Source organism: Lactuca sativa, chromosome 2 (genome assembly GCF_002870075.4).
Source record: "Lactuca sativa cultivar Salinas chromosome 2, Lsat_Salinas_v11, whole genome shotgun sequence".
Classification (NCBI taxonomy): Eukaryota; Viridiplantae; Streptophyta; class Magnoliopsida; order Asterales; family Asteraceae; genus Lactuca; species Lactuca sativa.
In genome coordinates, this window is record NC_056624.2 from 34906920 (window position 1) to 34913242 (window position 6323).

A 6323-nucleotide genomic window follows, 5' to 3' on the forward strand; every position below is an offset into this window, starting at 1 on the left:
GCTTCCAACCACCGGTCACTGTGTGTAGGAAATGGGAGCTTCGCCGGAGGTGAGGCTACCACTGGAGTGGAAGTGTGGAATTGGTCATGGAGGGAGGCGCTGTTTGGCATCGAAGCTGGAAGCGATGAAGGTACTGGCTCCCTTAACTCCCTTATTTGGATACTTAGGCCCGATTTTTAGTGGGCTAACAAATTGTTTATTGGGCTGGTAAACCAATTGGCTAGATGATGAAGCTATCTAGTATTGGACTTGGAATTTAGATTGCAATAGCAAGGCCTTATTTTGGGTTAATTATATTTTTATCATGTGAATACTTAATATGGACATTGTTTATTTAATTAAGGTTTGGAGTAAGTATTTATATGAATATGGTTATTCAATGCGGACCAGGTAATATTAGCTAGCGACATTTAAATGTGATTTACGTTGAGGAGATGGCCAATTATACATAATTGAGCTTATCTAAGACATATCCTATAACAAATGAGTTAGGGTGAAATAAGTCTACCCAAGCAGTTGGGACATTGAATTGATCTGGGGTTAGACACCTTACTTTTAAAAAAGACATTTATAATATTTTATATTGATCTATGTATTAAGCCCAATCACACCATATGATTTATTTAGAAGAGTGATGGACTTAATGGATTAAGTCCTTAATTGGTTATGTGAGAAACACTTAACCCTAATCGTCATTTTATGTGAAACCCTAATTTCACTTGGGTTTATTGTTGGGCCTTTCTATTAGGCCTTCATGATTATGTGATATTGGGCCATTAGAATGTCGAATGTTGGTCTGGACTTTAGGTTGCGCCTTAGAATAAGACCATATAGAGGTATGGGCCCAATTTGGAAAATTGGGCCATATGTTGGGCTTTGAGCAATGGTTGGACTTTTGGGCCTATGGATTGGGCCTTGGGCTTGAACAAAGCCAATCATGGAGTAATGTAGTAATGACCCGAAGTATGTACTTATAGTGATGTAGTGGAACCCAATTATTAATTAGGTGATGGTTTGATATTGACAGTTCGGGAAGCTGTCATCCAACAGCTGGGATTGTGTGACATCCCCAAATTTCACGGCCAGAAAAGACCGGTTTGTTTATGCTCTATTTTAAAATCAGAGTAATCGTTTAAAGAAAACGGTTGCGGAATTTGTTCCCAAAACAAGATATGATAATAACTTATCAAAACATTTCTCAAAGAGAATGTATTTTCATTTAATAATAAAACCTCGGGATGTCATGTTCCGATACAGACACATAAGCATAAACAGAACATACATTTACACTATTGATTTACATCTCCTTTAATCTCTCAGTGCAAAGCAACATTCGTATCGATACCTGTGATACAAAGAAAACTGAGTGGGTCAGGCTTGGGAGCCTGGTGAGCATATAGGGTTTTCAACCCACAATAATACAATTATTATATTCAATCATTAAACAAACAACCCAATTACCCATCCCCATTATCTTCTTTACTCTTAAGGTTTTACCCTAAGAATCAACTATCCTTTATTCATTCATTCCTAGTCCATTTGCTACCACGGTTTGTACAACAGGCACTACGTCACATAGTCACCAGGGTTCATACGATAGGCACTACGTCTCATAGTCACCAGGGTTTACACAACAGGCACGAAGTCACATCGTCACCAAGGTTTATCAAATAGGCATGAAGTCGCATCGTCACCAAGGCTTACTCAATAGGCACTAAGTCGCATAGTCGCCAGGGTTTACTCAATAGGCACTAAGTCGCATAGTCGCCAGGGTTTACTCAATAGGCACTAAGTCTCATAGTCGCCACTATTTCATCTACCCATGTTCTACCCAACATATTTGTAGATATAAAATACATATCCAGTTTAAATCATTTAACACCCGTATAAAAACATCAATTCCAAGCCCATCTCAAATAGACAAATAATATATAACACATAGCACGTATTTCATAGCTAATTCTTTATATTTATGTGTTAGAAGAAAGTAACCACACACTCACACATATAAATAACAATATATATACACATAGCACGAATTTTATAAAATACTTCATATCTCTGTGTAAGATGAAAGTGACTATACACTCACTTGATCAGAAGATGATCGAACGACACTACAACTCTAAGAGTAGTATTCTTCGGTGAAACCGGGATATCTTCACACACCGGGTTTCTCGCGGGCAGAGCTTCGGTTCGGAAACTCTTTTCTTCTTGGGATCTTCGGGGCTTCGGGACTCGCTTCGCGTCTCGGGGTTGATATTGGGGCTTCGGGGGGTTAAAATAGGGCTTAGAGGGTGTATCGGGAGTGGGAGAGAAGGGATGGAGCAAGCATAGTCGGCTGGCCCTTCAAATCTATTTATAGGGCAAATTTGGCCCTTGCCACGTCGTGGCACCCTTTTTCCACGTCGTGGGCTTGGTCGTCACTGCATACGTCATTGCAAGTTGCATCTGGGGGACTCCCGGAGGTGTCAGGAGACTTGCCACGTCGTGGTCTCTGACACAGCTTTGGGGTTCGCGCCCCGAACTTCAGAAATTCATAACGTTCGCATACGAACTCCGTCTTCGACGTTATTTATATCGACACGAAGGTGAGATTATGCTCTACAACTCTCGTTTAGACTCCATTGGTTAATTTTGACTTTATTTTTAATATATTATAAATATATTACTTATATATTATTTTTAGTAGGCCGGGACAGGAAAACTCCGTTATAAACTCATAACTCCTTCGTCCGACGTCCGTTTTCGTCCGTCTTTCTGTCGTTGCACTACTATAAATGGGATCTTCAATTCTCATTTATATTGTTTTGGATAAATATCGCTCTAATGTAAATTCACTATTTACGTCGCGTTGTGTCATGCCGGTTCTGTCGCGAAACTTCGACAGGTCATAACTTCTTCGTTATAACTCGGATTTCGACGTTCTTTATATATCCGGAAGCCTCGTAACATAAACTACATCTTAGTTAAGATTACTCCTTCTAAATAATCTTTCCCAAAAAGTCATTTTTGACGCTTATCGTCTCTAAATTCACTAGCCCTGATCTACGGACGTTACAGATTGTGTCTACGGGAGTTCAACAGTGTGAGATGAGTTACCTTCCAGTAGTGGTGGGTCTACAGCCACAATGTCGGACCACAAGTAGGAGATGTATGTTAGATGATTGTCTTTGTGATATTCATCTAGGTTTGCTACTACCTCATATGTTATATGCTGGCATGATATGTTATATGTGATAGTGGTAGTTGGGGGAGAATTGTCCCCAAGTTCGGTTGTTAGGACCGAAGGGTAGGTCGAGCACCCCATATATGTCTGACAGTATGTTATGACATATTTATATGCTGGCATGATACATTATATGTGATAGTGGTAGTAGGAGGGGAATAGTCCCCAAGTTCGGTTGTTAGGACCAAAGGGTAGTTCGGACACCCCAGATATATCTGATAGTATGTTTATGTTATGATATATGTGATAGTAGCAGTAGGGGGTGGAATAGTCCCCAAGGTTCGGTTGTTAGGACTGATGGATAGGCCAACACCCCCGAACGGCTTGACACAGGTAGGTCAGCACCCAAGAATGGCTTGACACGGGTAGGTTGGCACCCCAGAATGGCCGTACCGGGTAGGTCGGGCACCCCAGAATTGCCCGACAGTATGTAGTCTATGTGATTGAATGGTATGTGGTACGATGGGGGAGCTCACTAAGCTTCGTGCTTACAATTTTCAGTTTTGGTTTCAAGTACCTTGTTTTCAAAGGAAAGGAGCCGGCTCGATCGTAGCGCATCACACTATGTTTTCCGCACATGAGATCTTTGTGATTACACTCTGATATGGTTTTATGATAATATGTTTTGATTATTGACACTTTGGTTTTGACATGAGATATTAATATGAATGTTTTTATACTGTTGGTATTATATAATAATTTAATTAAAACGAAATTTTTGGTCTTGAATTTTGGGGATGTTACAAGTTGGTATCAAAGCCTTGGTTTGAGGAATTTGGGCACACTCTCGAGTGTGTCTGATCTCAAACTAAGGACTTGGTATGAAAATTTTCAAAAGTAAAACCATTTTATAAAAAGGAGTTTGAAAGAAATCTGAAAAGAGAAAAGAACTTTGAAAAGAACAAGGTGTGTGACGCGTGCAATCAGCCGAGCTCAAGTAAGTTTTCCCCAAGATACCCATATATGTTAGGTTTTGTTATGATTATGAGAACTGCATGCTAGATTAGTCCTGAGGATCTAGGAGGATGCCTTATATGCCTATTGTATGTGCTTGTAGACTTGCATGCTAGTACCAATCAGTCAGTGATAGGATAGCCTGTGTAGGTTATACCTGATTGTATGAGCCTTTGAATTGCATGTGCAGACTCCTGAGTAAAGGATAGAATGGCTTGATTGAAATGTGATGGTTAGATTTTCCATTGTCTGAATGCTTCTTGGTTTGTGCTTTGTGGGATTCTTAGTAATCTGAGCTATCTATATTCATGAGATAGCTAGTTGACATTACTGGGAATCTTTCAGCGGCTGAGGACTGGGTGAGTTCGGGAACCTAGGAAAGCCTAGGATATGTTTCAGTGGGTTACTATTGAGGTTTAGCGAGACTTGGGTGCATCAGTTTGAGGAAGTGACTTGGAGGATTCGGGAGGATTGCTGAAGAAAGTATGGATAGGTGTGGAAGGTAGTATTGGGCCTGTACTACTGAAAGCACATGATCCATACTCAAATGAGTAAGAGTCTTGGAGAATCCGAGAAGCTTCACGGAGGATTTTGTGACCCGGTTTGGGGACAGAGGATGTTCAAGTTGTTGCAGCTTAGCCATTGGCAAGTGAGCTAGTGAGCGTGACAGGGTGTCAGACCCTGAAGGATATGACTTCCAAGAGTTATATATGTGAGATTGGTTTGGAGCGCTCTGGGAAAAGAGGGTTGTGCCAGGTGAGTATAGTAAAGGGTCCCGGGAAGAGACCCCTGAATTTTGATCATCGGGTGAAAGGCCAACGAGGCCGGAGTCAGTGCAGCACGTACGGGAAGGTGTACAAGGGATTTTGTCGCTCCAAGGGTTTAGGCTGCTACAAGGTAGCGGGATTGGTCATGTCAGAAAAAGGTGATAAGGATTTTAGGGTATGTTCGGATCCTTGGAATGTTAGTTCATTATGGTGTTAGGCACCCAAGAATGAAACTCAGATTCTAGTTCCGGCTCAGGAGCAGAGCCTTAACCAGACGATGCGCGATCGCAAAAGTTCATCTCATCGGAGATTACTTGTGGAGTTTTGGGAATGGACCCTGGTGGTCTTTTTTTCAGCCAAGGAAGGACTTTAGAAGCTCTCGGTATTTGTCTTGGGGGCTTTTGGGCCAGATTTGTTGCGGGGAAGTTAGGGGTTCATTTGAAACCCAAGGTCTGTGGATCCTTAGAATCCTTCGGGAAGGAAGATCCTATAGTTAGTTCTTATCATCAAGATCAGGATTTCGTTAGATGGTCACGGGTATGTCATCTTCTGCCACTTCAAAGTGGATATCAGGAACTTGTAACGCTTCAGAATTGTGAGAGATTTGTATAGGTCAGATCTCGGGTCGGTTTTCTGATAGTGTTTGGGTTATCAAGGATCTTATATGCCATCCTATATGTTGAAAGGTCCTTGATGAACCCACAGAGGGACGCATCTTGCAGAGTGGGTTCCGTACGTACCATTATCATTCCGAATCTTTGTCGAGATCTATGAAGAAGTGTTGTCTGGAAGATCCTTGGTCGGGAATTAGTGGGATGGTTCCCTAGTGAAGTCAGAGTTCAGTGGTTCTATCATGGTTCAGGTGTGGTCGAAAATGGTCTATGGATGAACTTGGGAGTTCAAGACACTACTGTTGCTAGGAAAGGACCAGTAGCATGAAGACGGTGATGTCAGTTGCGGATGTTAGATGCATAAGTGGTTGGTCATTGGATGTTCAAGAGAATTGTATTTTCGTATGGGCTGTGTTCGGTTAGAGTTCAGTGGTGCTGCAAGATTGGAGCTAGGAATGAGGACTCGTAAGCCAGAGTGAAGATTAAGGCCTCTAGTTGTCAGCAAGGAAGGTAGATCGAGGTGTCAGACTGGACCAGATTTCAAGAGTACTCATCAAGATTGCCGAGGATAGGCGATCTCAAGGTTTAAATGGTAATTGATCGTTAGCATTGGTAAGCTCAGATTGTTGGCAGTGGACTATTAGGAAGTAAGAAGGATTGGGAATCCTTCAGTTCTCACGTGCAGTGAAGACTTAGTCGAATCAAAGTGGGGGAGAGACTTTTTGTAAAGTTCTCCAAATGTGAGTTTTGGTTACGCAAGGT